The sequence below is a fragment of the Mercenaria mercenaria genome, chromosome 5 (assembly GCF_021730395.1).
Source record: "Mercenaria mercenaria strain notata chromosome 5, MADL_Memer_1, whole genome shotgun sequence".
NCBI lineage: Eukaryota > Metazoa > Mollusca > Bivalvia > Venerida > Veneridae > Mercenaria > Mercenaria mercenaria.
Window position 1 is genome coordinate 48,349,833 of NC_069365.1, and position 18,443 is coordinate 48,368,275.

Genomic DNA, 18,443 nt, shown 5'->3' on the forward strand with positions numbered 1-18,443 from the left:
TTCAATACAAAATCCATTTATTTTCTCATTTCATATGAACATATGACAGAATAAGGATACAATATGACAATATGTACGAGGCTGTTACATGTGTTTACATTACAAAATAATGAGAGAAAAAAGAAGAAACAAATATTCTTCTAGCATTTTAAAAAACAGTACATATGTATAGGTATTATTATACGTGTATAAATACGTAGTTTAAATCAATACGGCAAAAATAAATATGAAGCTGATTATCTTAAGATGTCTAATTCCTATGGCAAATTTTCATGGCCCTTAATTTGAAATACCATTAAAATATTACGAAGTTACGAACCCATTAAAATTGAATCTCGCATATTTAATGAGACCATAAATCGATTTTTTAATAATTAACAGGTATTAACAGAGTATTAAAAGAATTAATGGCCCCATTAGTTCTTACTTATTAATGGGGAATTAAGGGATATTTTTTAATGGCACATCAATTTCATGCCAATTAAAATTTTTCACGGAGTTTTAAGGAGCCTCTTAACTTATTTTAATGGTTTATTTTAGGCAGCTTTTCATGGCCATCAAAGTCATTTTAACAAGGTATATTTTACCAGGGTTTTAATATACATATTTCATGGCTTTTTAATGTATGGCATTAAAACTATGGTCATGAAAATCCCATTAAATAGTAAGAACTAATGGGTGAATTTTAATGGTGACCTGTTAAAACTCTGTTAGAAACGTTTGAAAAAAATAAGGCCAATTTCATGACCCTTTTAATGGCATGTGTATGCAGTAGTGATTGTCAGAGTCTTTGTAACAATCCTTTTGACAATCATGACTTCAAAATTGCGAAGAAACGAAACTGGTTATTTCGCAAGAATGATCATCTCATTTAGCCAGCTATATATTTTTTTACGATTGATTTCATACGTCTGTTTTGTAAAATTGCAATATTTCTTCTTCTTCTTGTCGTTTTTTTAACAGGAGCTGAAATTAATAAAAAACAAGATGAATTAGACTGCTGGAACGATCCGAATAGAGCAATAACTTAAACTTATACGTAAGAATGTCAAATATTCAAGTTGTCATAACTATCTTTATAGCAAATCTATACCTAAAAACTGAAGAGCTGTCGGTTTATTTATGATTTTGTAAATTCATAAACCAACACAGTTTTGTCAAAATATGTTTCGCTTTAATAGGCTTAGCTTCTTCAGCTGACAATAAAATACACAATGATACATGAAATACGGAAATGCTGTCGACGCGCCAAATGGACGTCGACGTTTAGACGCCACAAATGGCTGATAAAAGTGCATCATAAAATAATACGTCTATGTGTGTTCAATACTATACATTATTACACTATTTTTCAATGTAAATAGTTGTAGACGTTATAATTAAGATAATACACATAAACTCGTCATTAATTAACTGGATCAAATGATACCTGAATTTCCAAAGAGACTCGGCCAGTAAATAACATTCAAAGAGGTGGAAATAACAGTTAATTATTGAAGATTCAAATACAAAAGTTTTAAAGGTAACAGAGATTCATCTTAAAAATCATAATGCCATGATAAAGGCAAACTTTGTTATTCATCCTTGTTTTATATATATATATATATTATATATATATATATATATATATATATATATATCAAGGAATGACAATATATTATTAACAAGATAATGTAACATTTTCAAAAAGTGTACATATAGTAGTAAGTAATCTAATTGTTAATATGCATTTATTCATGCAAACTTCCGTTATTCTTCGTTCTAATTTGACAATGACAGAGCAAAAAGAAAAATAGCATCTTAGAGCTTAGGTTTCGGACTTTATACGTTCATCAATACGGGCCCTGTTTAACGTATTCTGTAATAGTGTGTTCCATAAAACCGTTTCGCATGGAAACATCTCATGTACAACAAATGCTGACAGTTGACAATATGTTAAGTGTTTAAGGAAACCATAAAATGGTGTGATTTCACATCATAGTAAGAAAAGTATAATAGTCTTACCCAATACAAATTGTCATGTCTATGCACCCCATCTGCTTGCCGGACTCTTTTACATTCACCGTTGCATGGAGTAGTCCATCTACAGCTATTGGTGGAGATGGAAGCGGTATTGTTGCTTTGGTAACGGTATATTCGTTCTTCAATCACAATGTATATATATATATATATATATATATTAAACATGAAATAAAAGTTATATACTAAATATGTCAAACTATTAGTAATACTTAAAATCACCTTAAGATATGTTTTTTATTGTTTTGGGTTTAACGCCGTTTTTTAACAACATTTCAGTTATGTAACGGCGGACAGTCAACCTAACCAGTGCTCCTTGATTCTGTACCAGTACAAACTTGTTCTCCGCAAGTAACTTCCAACTTCCCCACATGAATCAGAGGTGGAGGACGAATGATTTCAGACACAATGTCTTTTATAAAATCGTCACTGACAACATACGGCCCGCCCGGGGATCGAACTCGTAACCCCATGATCCGTAGTTCTGCGCTCTCCCTATTGAGCTAAGCGGGCGGGTCATGGCTTTTATTGATACATAATTTACCTTAACATTTCATCTGAATACAAAAACACATAAAAATGTTTCCTTTATATTCCTCAAGACTGGCAATGTTATATAAAACAAGGATATAAAAAATATCATATTATCATTAACTATTATAACAGAAATCACGGCGATATAGTTTAGCAACAATTAGTACATAACCATATGTTAAGTGTCAAGAAAAATTACAAATACTGCATCGACCTATGAATAGACAAAAGCAGCTTTACCTTCTTCAAAGGACACTGGCATTGTGGAACAAGCTTCTTGATTACACCGGGACATTTACTTTTGTACTGTTTCAATATGTTGCAAAAGTCCGGGAAGTGACAAGTGAGATAGTCGCATACATCGATCGTGGTTCCTTGTGTATCTAGTTTGGCGGCAAGATCAATCTATATAAAATAAAAAGAAAATATTTGAAAGGTTCATGTCAGTGCAGTACTCCATTTTGCTCTATAGAACGATAATATCAGGTAGAAAGATTCTCCTACTAAACTGACTCTCCGTGTGCGTGCATACGTGCGTGAGTACATATGCGTGTCGTAGTCACATTACAATTTAACAGTGTCAAATTCGTTTCAATTTGTGAAAAGATACAGATTTTAGTGACTGTGATTTAGATGTCAACCTAGACATACAAACATAGAGTGTGAACATCTGTAGACGTGTATGTACTTTTTTAATGAAATGGACTGCACTGTCTAATAAAATGTGTTTTGAAAAGCTATTTAACTGGCAAAGCTGTCTGTTGAACACACAGTTTAACTTACACCGTAGAAATTGTAGATATACTATTTGTTTCCATTTTACTTTACCATGTATTAACCTTTAGCCTGCTGGCGGAAAATGATTCTTCCTTTGCGACCAGTGCAGACCAAGACCAGCCTGCACATCCGTGCAGGCTGATAATGGTTTGCACTGTTCGCTATTCAGTCTGTCAGTAAACACACCTTCGAATAATAAATGGTATTGTCCAAATTGAATGATGGACCAGTCCATTTTAGAAATTTAGCAGGCTAAGGATTAATGTGCTCTCTTGCCCTTACCCATAACACAAAAACATATCACTGGCATTTAAAATTTTTTTAATTAGAACATTTTATTTTTTGAAAACTTTTTACGCTTCCCCTTCCATGAATTGTTAAAGGATAAAAAATACCTGGATGCTTTTGAAAAGAATGATGAAATAGACATGCTGCGAATATACTTATAAACCTCATGCTGAATTTTTCACTGTAACACATAATCGTTATTTCTTAATATTAAGATAAACATTTTAAAACAGACTCACTGTTAAAGAATACATGTATGTGTTTTTACCTAAACCGTTAATGGTGGATAGTGAAATTTATGATGGAATCTGTTCAATTCATTATGATTAATTTTGTACAAACTTTGTAAAACATTACAATCGTCCGATCAAGAATCTGACCATCAGTTTTAAATTGTCTAGTTTTTAGTTTTGAAGCGAACTCGCAAGCTCATGATAAATTAAATGAGTCAAAGATGAAATATTTCACTACCAAACGCATATTTCAATAGACGCTTATGCCTTCTGTAATTTTGCAATGATTTATGTAAATTCTGTAAATTCAGTGATTTAGCTGTTAGCTTGACAATTCAAATAATAAGGAGGGTTGTTGCACCCGGTGCCGGCATCGCCGTTGCTTTAAGGTTAAGGCTTTATGGCTAGCTTCTCAAGTTTACCATATCCTTTTAATAACTGCCCTGTAATCATCAGACCGCACATATAGATTGATCTTGGTAAGAGGTTAAGGGTGCAAAAGATTAAGGTTTTATGTCAAGCTTCAGACTTCCAGTAACGTTTTGAACTACTAAGTCTGGAATTGGATGGTATTGTGTGAATTCTGAAGATTTACATTTTAGTAAAATTTCTTAGTTTTAGCCCGAAAATATCTTTAGAAATTGTAACAAATTCCTAATTTTAGCCCTATTTTTATTTAAAATCGCCTTAAAATTTGCCCTAAACTTTTGTCAGAAGATACTTGACAGCTCGTAGTAGCCTCGTAGCCCCTACCACCACCTCCTACCACCCGTGTAAACTTTTTTATTTTATTTTTGACTTCATGCTACTATCCTTTTCTCACGTTACTCCCTCATCATCAGTTGCGTCTGTGTTCACCCTAATATTTCTTTGTACATCGCCATTCCAACATCACATCACATAAGAAGAAAAACAAGCTGTACAAGTTTTCTGTTGTATTCACTGTTTTCCTCTTTGGGCAAGGATTTTTGAATAGTCGTGTGTCCTCTCAGCAGGTCAGGTTTTTAGTTCACCTGAGTTGCTGTGATCGCTCGATGTCCATCGTCCGCCGTCTGTCCACACTTACCTTGTGTATGCAATAGAGGCTGCATTTTTTACTTGATCTTCATGTAATTTGATCGAAATGATTGCCTTGATGAAACCTAGTTCAGGTTCGAATATTGGTCATCTGGGGTCAAGAACAAGGCCGCTAGGTGAAATCAAAGAAAAATATTTTGTATGCTATTGGGGCTGCATTTTATACTGGATATTCATGAAATGTGATCACAGTGTTTGTCTTGATGAAATCTAGGTCAAGTTTGAAATGGGTCATCAGGGCTCAAAAACTAGGTCACCCGGTGAAATCGAAGAAAAACCTTGTGTATGCTATATGGGCTGCATTTTCACTTTGTCTTCATGAAATTTGATCGAAATGTTTGTTTTAATGAAATCTAGGTCAAGTTCGAATATGGGTCATCAAGGTTCAAAAACTAGGTCACCCTGTCAAATCGAAGAAAAACTTTGTGTATGCAATAGGGGCTGCATTTTCGCTGTATATTCGTGGAATTTGATCAGAATATTTGTCTTGAAAAAATCTGTCAGGTTCAAATATGGGTCTTCTGGGGGTCAAAAGCAAAGTCACCCCGGGAAAATCGGAGAAAAAAATTGTGTATGCAATAGGGGCTGCATTTTTCACTTGAAATTCGTGGAATTTGATCAGATTGTTTGTCTTAGTCAAATCTAGGTAAGGTTTCAATATCGGTCATCTAGGGTTAAATACTAGGTCACTTGCTTAAATCAAAGAAAAACATTGTGTGCAAGAGGGGCTGCATTTGCATCCGATGTACATGAAACTTAATCAGAAAAACTAGGACACCAGGTCAGATTAGAGAAAAAGCTTGTCTACACTCTAGGGGCCACATTTTTATTTAATCTTCATAAAATTAATCGGAATGTTTATTATCATAAAGTCTTGGTTGATTTCGATTCTGGGCAACGTGGGGTCAAAAACTATGTCATTAGGTTAAATCAAAAGGAAAGTTTTGTTTACACACTAGAGGCCACATTATTTTTTGCCATGAAATCTTAGACGGTTTGACAAAAACTAGGTCAGTTGGCCAAATAGAAGAAAAATGCTGTTTACATTCTAGAGGCCGCATTTTTGGTCCTTTGCTCCATCTTGAAACTTTTCAGTAATATTTATCTCTTTGAAAACGAGTTTGGCATTGGGCCATGTGGTTTAAAAGCTGGGTCATTAGGTCAAACATGTTTATATTGTTATGGTGGGTTACTCGGGTGAGCGACCTAGGGCCTACTTGGCCCTCTTGTTTTATTTAACTCATGCTTTGCTTGAAATTCAATCAGATTAAATATATTTTTAAGATTTCTTGTTTCTTTTTTTTCTTGCCTGGTTAAGTTTTATGTTTGGGTCAGCTTTTCTCCTAAACTATCAAAGCAATTGCTTTAAAACTTGCAACACTTGTTCACCATCAATAGCTGACTCATAACATAACATAACTCCATCCTGCTTTTTGCAAGAACTATGGCCCCTTTTGGATTCAGAAAATATCAGATTTCTTGGTTAAGTTTTATGTTAAGGTCAACTTTTTTCCTAAACTGTCAAAGCTATTGCTCTGAAACTTGCAACACTCCATCCTGCTTTTTGCAAGAACTATGGCCCCTATTGGACTTAGAATATATCAGATTTCTTTGTTAAGTTTTATGTTGACACTTGCAACACTTGTTCACCATCAAAAGCTGACTCTGTACAGCAAGAAATATAACTCCATCCTGCTTTTTGCAAGAATTATGGCCACTTTTGGACTTAGAAAATATCAGATTTCTTAGTTAAGGTTTATGTTTAGGTCAACTTTCAAAGCTATTGCTTTAAAACTTGGAGCAGTTAGTTTTGTTATACAGATACAAAAAAATCAGTCTGCACCCGCAAGGCGGTGCTCTAGTTCTTTTTGTGAGAAGGGAGCTGTGTTTCGGATTAACAGTGTCGCCTGATCTATAAGACTTTGAACGTTTGCCCATTGCATGCTTACCTGTAAGCTCACTAGAGTAAAACATGCTCCAAATGAGTTATTGTGATATCCGTGCCCGTCATTTATATCTTTTCTGCTAACACTCTTGAGTTCTCAAGAGGTGTCCATTTTTGATGAAAATCATTTGGAAACTTGCAAACAACGTAGAAATCTTAATTTTAACCTGACCTCCTTATTATCAGAATATTTGTTACTATGATTTTAGGTTATGTTCAAAACTAGGTTTTCTATGTTCAAAAGCTAGGCAACTTGGTCAGTTCATAGAAACACCTTGTTCACACACTAACACTCTACCGATCATATTCGCTACTTGATCATCATAAATCTTTTGCCAGAAAATAGTTGTCAATATGGAATCTAGTCAAGTTAAAGTTACTGTTTTCCGAGGTCTTGCAATTAGGCCACTAGGTCAGATCATTGTGGAACCTTGATTTCACCAGATAGACGGCGAAAGCCCCGAGAAAAAAATCCGTAGGCATTTTTAGTACAATATGGTATCATACATCAAAATGTTCGTTGGGGTATATGGAATTCAGCCAGGGTGGATACCAGGCTCAAATATCCATATTAAAGTTTTGATGATTGTTATTATACCAGATTTCTATTTGACTTAAATAACTGGTATGAAGTCCAGAGAGCGGTTATAGAGCGTAGAATTTTTAGTTATTTATAACGGTTACCGCCGATTTCAGTTATAAGAAAATCCCTGATTTATCATTTTATCAAGTTTGAACTTTTATTGTGCATCAGAGCAGCGATGTCCAGGAACAAAGTTAAAACATAAATACTAGTATGTTCAAATCATTCATGAATAGTTTACGGTAATGCGAACTGAAACGTTTTATTTTTCTTTCTTTCCGTAAAATGCTTTAGTCTTATTTTACTCTTGAAACTGCCAGTCAGACAAGTCAGAATTTTTACAAAAAGTTTGGTATTTTCTTTTTGTTTCTGTTCATTGAACTATTTTTTTTATATCGTACATTTCTGTTGACATTTGCAGTCTGGAGTGTGCTTTTAAATTTCATAGGGTATGTGAGTAATCGTCGCAAGTGTTACCTTCCGGATTAAACGAGCACAGATTAATTACTGTATCTGGCACAAAGTATAGCTGATAAGTTAATGGAGACCGACTGATAAATCTTTTTTCGCCCGATGCTCACACGTGTATCATAATTTGCACGTGACTTGTGATAACTATCTCTACATAAGTATAATGCAACTAAAATATATAATACGGTTATTATTAAAGTAGCTTGATTGTATAAATCCGGTATAATATATATGTTGTGTTAGGCTCCAACGGATTATGATAGACCTGGATTACCCGAGGCGCATGAGCGAATAAAACATAATAGGAGAAAGTGTAACATAGACGTAGTGGAGATTATCAACTTACTTCGACGCGGACTGCGGACAGCGGAGTGCGTACTTATAGTAGGGGTTTTCTTAAAATACTCAAAGGTTCGCGAGAAAGAAAAAATATCTAGGGTATACATTTATATGTTTCTTTTACCTATTATGTTAAGTAACCTTGACCTTCATTGTTGTGATATAATTATCTACTATTAAAGCAGCATGCCTCCAGATTTGGCTAAAAATAATCTTTCTTTCAAATTGAAGTTTGGTCATATTATGAACATTGGAATATGAATGTTTGTTTCTAAAATATTTCAAAAGTTTCAAATCAAGAAAAAAATATGACTGCGCCGGGAATCGAACCGCGGACCGCCGCGGCAATAAAGACATTTTCCCGTCGTCGTAACCAATAGCGCTATAGCTGAAGTAGTGAATAATGACTTCAAAATATAGATATTTATAATCGAGACAGTTTACCTGGAGTAAAAGCGTGACAAACGCTTTTCGATTTTCATCGTAAAAAGTAGGGAAAAAAACAACAAATTCTCATGTGTTTCCGTAACAAGTAATTAAGTTTTAAAGCCTTCTTAAGAAATATAGTATTTATTTCAAGATATCTTAAAAAAAATTTTTGTTGTCGAACGATCTGGAGGCATGCTGCTTTAACACACATAATCGCAATTTTCAGATGTCATCTAAATACTCTGTCGCATTTTACTTGCCTTTAGCATGTTCTTCAAATTTCTGTATGCTTTAACATTTTGTTTTGATATTGAGACATTTCTGTCGTTACCTATCTTCCGCGCGACTCGAACGACACGACATGAGAAGATTCGAACCCACAGTCCCGCGATAATACTTCACCTTAGTATGTTCATGCAAAAAGTACTACTTGAAACATGGATTTGAAGATACCGGCGCTTCCTAAAAAAACAGTTTGGTTTTAATTTGTTTGTCCATACGATTCCTAGACTTGTTCTTCCTAGCAACAAGATAAGAAAAATGCGGTGCAAAATATTATTGTTAAAGATAATTAAATATTCTGAATAAAATGAACGTCCGTTTAATTTTTGTTGCATAGTATAAATACAGTGTTCTAGTAGACGTCATTGTTGTTCATAATTTTGATAATTGTAGGATGTTCCATGAAACAGAAGTTTAAATGCAATATCTTGAATGACTTCGTTCAACATTTTGTCTAAACATACAGGAAGTTCTCATACCTGTATGAAACGAGATCTGATACATTGCCATAATTTAGCTACAACATCCTGAATTAGTTATGTATCAGCATATTTGAAAATAAAAAAAAAGAATAGCATATCTGATACATTACCATAATTTAGCGACAACATCCTGAATTAGTTATGTATCAGCATGTTTGAAAATAATAAAAAAGAATAGCCACTTCGTATTAACATAATTTGATATCAGATTAAAAAAAAATTATCAAGACAAGCTCAGTCTTGATGACTGATTGGATTCCTGGACTTCTGTTTACAAAACATTTTGTTTGTTTGTTTATTTTTGGGTTTAACGCCGTTTTCCAACAGTATTTCAGTTATGTAACGGCGGGCAGTTAACCTAACCAGTGTTCCTGGATTCTCTACCAGTACAAACCTGTTCTCCGCAAGTAACTGCCAACTTCCCCACATGAATCAGAGGTAGAGAACGAATGATTTCAGACACAATCGTCATGGAGAACATACCATGGGCTCGAACTCACGACCCCGAAATCCGTAGATCTGCGCTCTCCCTATTGAGCTAAGTGGGCGGGCTTCAGAACATTTTAGTCTCAGCTGAATTTGATAAAGAAACACTTCCATTGCTATCAAAATTGCATGTTAAAATTTAAGTTTTAAATTCATGACTATTTTCAAGTAACTATTCAGTAAGGATTGTCATTTTTGTCATTTCTCGACTGGAATTTAATCTTTAAGTACCGTTAAACTAGCTGTCAAAATTTCAATCTAAAACACAGCTGAGACCGACAATTATTTTGTGAACAAAGGGTCTGGGAAGCGTCCAAGGTCAAAATTTCAATCATGTTCCAAAAATGTTTTATGGCCAGTACATGCATAGAATGTCAACAAAATTATATTTTTGACTTAGTCAACTCCAATTACACCATTTGAGCAATTCTGTTTGGTCATCTGATACAATCAGCTTAGTAGTGGAGCTATCATTATTGACAAAGCCTTTTTTAGTCGAGTACCATTTCGAACATATGCATATATGTTATGTATAGTTATTCTGCTTCAGGGAACTTGAAAAAAGATTTAAACTCCTGAAAACTCAAGGTCTACATTTAATTTAAAAATTCATAATGTAGCCATCATGTATATCACGATAGGGTGACCGAGAAAACTGAATGAATTCAGTACCATATAAAACTAAATTTGTAGGGTGTGAAATGGTTATGAATATATAATACCACGTGCTACATTTTTATCGCGGTGCATTAAAATGTCACTCATCGTATCAGGCATATTCAAAATTGTGCGTTCAGCGTCGCGAGTGCAATAATACGAAACTCCATGTTTCCATATACACTATATACATTCTTTGATACCAAATATTCAATTATTACAATAAGTAATAACTTGTAACGTATGTTGCTGTGATCCCCTACGCATAGGGGTCTCCTGAGCCTAAATAGGCGACAAACACATATCAACAACAAATTGGTGTCTGACATGTGATGAACTTGTACAGCAACACCACCATGCGGGTTTACAGACGTTTTCTGGGTTTTCCTCTCACACCGGAAGACCGTGAAGTCTTGACTGAGTTCATATGACTGTAGGTAGTCTTTAGATTGTAGCCATGTTTCAGTGAGGAACACAATCAGTTTTAAGGCACTCAAAATGTGGACTAAGGGAGTTAACGTTGAGCAAACTCAGTTTCAAGTAAACCTCTGTTAGATTTTGAATATGTGATTCCGGAATTTTGAAGATTCTTGTAGATGAAAGGCGGTGCAGTTCTCTCACTACATCAGGCTTAACCTTGATACTGTTTCTACAGAAACCATTGAGTATATAGTCCTTGTAGGGGTTTTACTTTACTGAGAGCTGTGTACATCTGTCCTGCTTGATAAGTTCAGATGTTACAAACCACTAGCTGATCAAGAGTTTGTCCTTGTGCCTTATGAATTGTGGAGGCCCATGCTAGTGTAAGGGGAAACCGTGTTCTTTGAACTGTTATTCTGTTTTTTTCTTACATCAACTGTTATTGATTTTATTGGTGTGGAGACATCGTCTCCAAAGATATTTTAGTTCGGCTCTAGCGTTGATACCACATCTTTCATCATCAGATTTCACCAAGACATACTTAGGTTTGTAGGATGGGTCATTCACGTTGATTTCTGGATAAAAACCTGTTATTGTGAAAGTTGCAGAGTTGACAAGGCCATCTGTCTGATCAATGTTGACAGTGAGTGAGACACGTGTTCCAATTGCTATTTTAAGTTCCCCTAATAACTGTCCCTCTTTTTGTTCAAGAGTTATTTCTTTGATTGTCCGGTTTCCTTATCTGTTTTGGTATCTTCAGATTTTAAAGTGAGAATAGTGGTAGTCAGTGTCTGAAGTGTGTCAAGGTTATGCCCGTCTACATCCTTGTTTGTCGGAAAGATATTCAGTGCATATGCTGGATATACTGGAGACATTTTGTCAATTTCTCTGGATTGTAGTTACGTAATGTCTACTTCTGATGTTTCATTTGTTCTAACTCTATTCAGTGTCTGAGCAAACTTAACATCATCTTTTTGTCTCCTGATTGTATCCAACCGAACCAACTGAAAGTGTTCACACCAAAGACAGCCATATAGGTTTGCCAAAGAGTCACAGGAGTATGGCATGTATATCGGTCGTCGGGCTACCGGTGGCAGCTGGAAAAGATCTCCTACGGCTAGTACTGATATCCCACCAAAAGGCTCATTCCTTGGCATTACATCAGTAAGTCTCCGATGAATGGTCAAAAGGAAATCTGCAGACACAAATGATATTTCATCTATAATAAGGAGACACAGATTGCCAAGCTTCCCTCTTATTCTTCCAAGCTGTTCACTGGCTAATGGGATCTAGTCAGAATATTTTGATTCAAATACTGGTATCTGGAAAACAGAGTGCAAAGTCTGGCCTCCAATGTTGAAGGCTGCAACTCCAGTGAATGCAGCAACTAGTACAAGTATCTCTTCTTCCGTCTGACCAATACTGAAAAGTCTGATGGCTGTTTAGAAAATTGTTCGAACCAGATGACTCTTGCCCACCCTAGCCCCACCCAAAAGGAATAGATCGAATGGTTTAGGTGGATTTCTTGTCCTGTATGTCTTTGGCATATCTATACACCACTGGACAATTGATGTACTTTCCTCTGATCTTCATTCAGTGAACAGGTCATTTCTTACCATTTTTCTCTGCTTATTTGATCAATGTTCAGCTCATATTGATACTGGATAAGGTCTATATCCTGAGGATTGAAACTGTTTTCACGAGCAAGATGGGTGAAGTCCTTGTGTAATGATGCACCTTCTATTCTGTCATCGTCTTGTTGCTGCTCAACTTGAGATGCAAGTGTAGCCCATGCTGCACTTTCAACATCTGCGTAATTCAGTTCATGTATAAAATGTTTGGTTCCAGTTGCTGATAACAGTTTTCAAATTTGGTTTTTTAAGTCCCATCTTCAGCTTTTAGGTCACGGTCCTCATTCCGCCATGGGTAATAGATCAAGAGCTTTGAATGGTAGTATTTCTCCTCTTCTTTGCTTTTTGAGAACTGGTGTGTACGTAATATCACAGGTCTTTTACGCAAGGACATTCTTCCTGCATTGTCAAGCAACGTGATGTTTTTCTCTGGGTTGTTGTTCAACATCTATCTCAATGTCAATATTCAATTCTGTTTCATCAGTTTGTTGTTGCTTTCTATAATCACACTTATAGTGGGAACAGAAATCAGCAAAGCAAAAATTTTCAAGAACCTCTGGTCTACTTTGGTAGCGGTCAATAACTCCCTTTTGTAGCAGGTCGTCACCATCATCATCATCTCATCCATCGTCTGTATGATCTTGAGTGGTTTTAACAGGCAAGTACGTTCATCAGGTGGGTTGGTTGGTAGAAACTGAACCTCACGTGAACTCCTTGACAAAGGCAGGGGCAGCAGTCTATAGATTGCCTCCTGCGCACTAATTTCTCTACGAGAGATAACCTTGAATAGGTATGTTCATGTCTGCGAGGATACCTGTCAATTGTATAGTGGAGTCGGATTTAACTTCATCTACTTTTGTTTGCACTGTATGCAACATTTCCTAAACTTCTGTCACATTTTCCGGTGGCTGGTTTTCTAATGGAACAATTACTGTAGTCTAACATAGCTGGTAATGGAAAGCCATATCTACTTGATTTTCCGTTGTTTTTATGCATGCAATAGATTGTGTATGCATCTGCACAGTTTCTACAGTTTGGCGTAGTGTGTCATTATCTTTTGGGAGAGAACAGGTCACATATTTGTCTACAAAGTCCCTTGCAACATCTTCCGTTTCGTTTGATATTGATGGTGCACCTTTCACCCATATGATCATGTGTGCATGGGGTGATCCCCTCTGTTGAAACTCGATTCTATATTTAAAGTCAAGGACCTCTCCAACAGGATGTGCATTGCTGCATGCAACATTATTCATGAACACTTGAAGTCTGTGGTCAAAATTACGAGCTGCAGTAACAGGGTTACTTCTAAGCCAAAACCTTTTTGTTCCCACGTCATATTGTCTACATAGTCATCTGTAAAAAATTCTCCGTGTTGTGCACCTATTATCTGTATTGTGTCCGTCCACTTCATATCAGCTGCAGATAACTTCAGGAACCATGTGCATGCACCAAGGTGTCTGATCATTCTAAATAGATCATACATCATTTTGTTGTAGTTGGCAGGTGACCCTCTGACTTTCTGAAGAAAGTGATAACTAAGGTCATTGCGAGTTAATTTCTCTGATACTTTGAGCATCTTTGACCTGTCCAGCAGACACTTTGTTACAGTGTACTTCCCCTTTACACTTACGCATTGATATATTTAAACAATCAGAAATCTTCTTTGCCTCACATTCGTACTGCACAAAGAGGAGGTACCCTATTGATGATGAAAAGCTGTTGTCATGATTTAGTATCCTACTTTTGAAGTATTGCTTCACAGAAATTCTTGTAGGTCGTTTACAACTGAATCCAAAAGAACCATTCGGAAAAGGGTTTGGAAATGACAATTCTTCACTGTACTGATCCGTGTGAAAACTTCCTTTCTAGGGGCCATTGACAGTACGAAATCAGAGTCACTACTGAGGTCCTTTGGTTGTAGGCAAGAATCATATGGTAACCCAGCTAGCTTAGTTCTTATATCTTGCTGCATTTCACCATCATCACTGTTTTCATCGCATGATTCATCACCTGTCAGACTCTTGGCATTACTAAATCTTCTTGTTTCATTTCTCTGTAGTTCTTCAGTTTGTCGTCTTTCATCATGCAGTTCTTCTGAAACTACAATAGCGTCATCAGTCTAGGCAGAACTCCACATGTTTAATCTGGATCCACTGGAACATTCACAACACATCCATGAACTGCCTTTTGTTTACCACCTGGTAATCCCAAAAATTTCATGAACGGGACACGTTTACTGAACAAGGTCACTTCCAAAGAGGATAAATGCTTTAGTACCTCTGGAATCTTAAATTTAAATTGTTTCCAATAGATAATGGAGGATCGTATCTTTAGTCAGGCTACAAGAACAGCTTCTGCAAATGTAAATGAGGTTGTCAAAACTCTCCATAGAAGATGTACAACTTCTCAAAACTGAATCACTGCACGTTTTGTAAGCATTGTCAACAAACAATTTTACATTCTTTGTACAGAAGCATGTGACATGAACAGCAAATATATGTTGGGTCTTCTTTAACTTTTTTGTGGAACTCTGCAATTATAGAGACAATCATACTTTTTTGCATATCATTAACATTGTTTTGAGCTAACTGCTTTTTCTTCTGTCTATAGGCAGCTTGACGTTTTCTCTCATATTCTTTGGTTTGCATATCTTCGACACTATATGCCTTTGCATTATCATTTTCTTTGTTCTGAACTAACTTCTTTTTCTTCTGTCTATATGCAGCTTGATGTTTCCTCATATATTCTTTAGTTTGCATATCTGCGACACTATATGCTTTTGCATTATCATTTTCTTTGTTCTGAACTAACTGCTTTTACTTCTGTCTACATGCACTTTTACGTTTCCTCTCATATTCTTTGGTTTGCATATCTGCGACGCTATATGCTTTTGCACTATCATTTTCTTTGTTCTGAACTGCTTTTTCTTCTGTCTATATGCAGCTTGACGTTTCCTCTCATATCCTTTGGTTTGCATATCTTCGACACTATGTGCTTTTGCATTATCATTTTATTTGTTCTGAACTAACTGCATTTCTTCTGTCTATATGCAGCTTGACGTTTCCTCTTATATTCTTTGGTTTGCATACTTTCGACACTATATGCTTTTGCATTATTATTTTTTTCTGTTCTGAAATGTTTTTTCTTCAGTCTATATGCAGCTTGACATTTCCTCTCATATTCTTTGGTTTGCATATCTTCGAAACTATATGCGTTTGCATTATTCTTTTTGTTTGTTTTGAACTAACTGTTTTTTCTTCTGTCTATATGCACTTTTACATTTCCTCTTATATTCTTTGGTTTGCATATCAATGACACTATATGCTTTTGCATTATCATTTTCTTTGTTCTGAACTAACTGCTTTTTCTTCTGTCTATAAGCAGTCTTCTGTCTATATGCAGCTTGACGTTTTCTCTCATATTATACACTATATGCTTTTGCATTATATTTTTCTTTGTTTTGAACTAACTGCTTTTTCTTCTGTCTATATGCACCTTTACATTTCCTCTCATATTCTTTGGTTTGCAATCTGCGACGCTATATGCTTTTGCATTATCATTTTCTTTGTTCTGAACTAACTGTTTTTTCTTCTGTCTATATGCAGCTTGACATTTCCTCTCATATTCTTTAGTTTGCATACCTTCGACACTATATGCTTTTGCACTATCATTTTCTTTGTTCTGAACTGCTTTTTCTTCTGTCTATATGCAGCTTGACGTTTCCTCTCATATTCTTTGGTTTGCATATTTTCGACACTATATGCTTTTGCATTATCATTTTCTCTGTTCTGAACTAACTGCTTTTTCTTCTGTCTATATGCAGCTTGACATTACCTCTTATATTCTTTGGTTTGCATATCTGCGACGCTATACGCTTAGACCTAGGATCATGAAGCTAAAAGGGAGGTTGGTCATGACCAGCACATGACTTTTGATTTTGAGGTCAATGGTCAATGTCACAGTGACCTGGAATTTATAGTTAAACGGTTTCCGGACGCTTGGGCTTAGGATCACCAAAATAATAGGGATGTTGATCATGACCAGTAGATGATCCCTATTGATTTTGGGGTCAGTAAATCAAAGGTCAATGTCACAGTTACCCGGAACAGTTAAACTGTTTCAGGACGATAACTTGAGAAGGAAGGCTTGGGCCTAAAATCACGAAACTTAATAGGGAGTTTGATCATGATCCAGCAGATAACCCTATTAATTTTGAGGTCAGTAGGTCAAAGGTCAAGGCCACATTGACCCAGAACAATAGAACTTTGTGCCGAATAACTAGAGAATGCTTCGGTTTAAGATCACATTTGATACGGAGGTCACTTGTGACTGGTAAATGCCCCTAACTATTGATTTGAGGTCGGTACGTCAAATGTCCAGTGTACAGTGACAAAATATTTTTTGTTCCTTATGCAGTTACTGAATTCATCAAGGTGTGTGTGTGTGTGTGGGAGGGGGGGGGGGGGCATTACGTGTTCTACGACCTCTTTTTTCAAATTATATACATACATAGATACACGCAAGCACATGAATAAATCATATAAATATCAAAACATATGCTATAACAAGTTATCTTAATGACATATTTTATGCATTCATTTTTAAACTATTTTACGTGCGTAGGTTTTTGAAAGTGGGTTTTATAGGTTAAAAAGCTTGGTCACTATGTCAAATAGTAGGTAAACTTGTCAACCTGATCTTCGCAAAAACTGTATGTTTACCTGTTTAAGAATTATGATTAAATTGTGAACCACTTGCGTAATACACAAGCCCACTAAGTCAAATCATTTAAAAACTTGGTAAAGGGTCTATCAGATTTGTATAAAACGCGGTCAGTTTGTTTGTTTTAATGAAATCTATGTCATTCTAGATACAATGTTTACTGGGATAGGAACTAGATCAGATGAGAGAGACAAGACATTCGGGCCCTCTTGTGGTGTAAATGTTCTATTACGGAGATAGAAATTCTGTTTCAGTTCAATTCAATTCAGTACCTTCCTGTTAGCAAGTTGCTTTGAGCTTTAAATGAAGTACACCATGCACCGTTTAGCAAGACGGCGTAAAATGACTAATAGTTGGCAAATGAAATGTACATCGAGCTATTAAATTTCCCTATAAAATCCCCGTATATTTGATAAAGATTTATCTTCCGGATTTTGCATGTTAATAAATTTTTGTTCACTTCCATTAACCTTTACCCTGCTGAATTTCTAAAATGGACTGGTCCATCATTCAATCTGGGCAGCACCAATTATTATTCAAAGGGGTGTTCTCTGGAAATTTACTGACTGAATAGCGAATAGTGCACATCCGTGCAGGCTGATCTTGGTCTGCACTGGTCGCAAAGGAAAAACCACATGCCACAAGCAGGCTAAAGGTTAATAACTAACATTCTATGCAATAGTTGCTAAAGTAGTACAAGTTCTTTTACGCACTTACATTGTTTTATTTCTGAGAGTTGTACAAAACACCAGATTGTTACGTACGCTTTTGGTACCATATCATCAACTTCGTGTTACATGCATTTTTTAGCCTTGTAAGAATACTTTATCTCTAGCTCTTAAACTTGAACATACTCGTAAAAAACAAAATAATTTATTTAAATCATAAATTTAACTGACGGCAATATCTAACATATATGTTACTAACCTGTACGGAAATAGGAACTGTTTTACAGCTGTAAAACACCAGTAAATGAACTTATTTTGAAATTACAGCTGTAAAAGACCTGTAAGTGGAAAATGCCCAGAAAAATACAGTTGACATTTACAGGTGTGAAACAGGCAATTC

General features: G+C 35.7%; 1 long non-coding RNA gene across 1 annotated transcript; it reads right to left on the minus strand.

The window, feature by feature from the left end:
- On the minus strand, positions 1-2,979 carry LOC123557119 (uncharacterized). The gene is made up of 3 exons (XR_008370988.1): positions 2,794-2,979; positions 2,005-2,141; positions 1-966 (listed from the first exon to the last, which is right to left on the minus strand). It is a non-coding gene; the product is annotated as an uncharacterized LOC123557119 (long non-coding RNA).
- Positions 2,980-18,443: the final 15,464 nt, after the last annotated feature.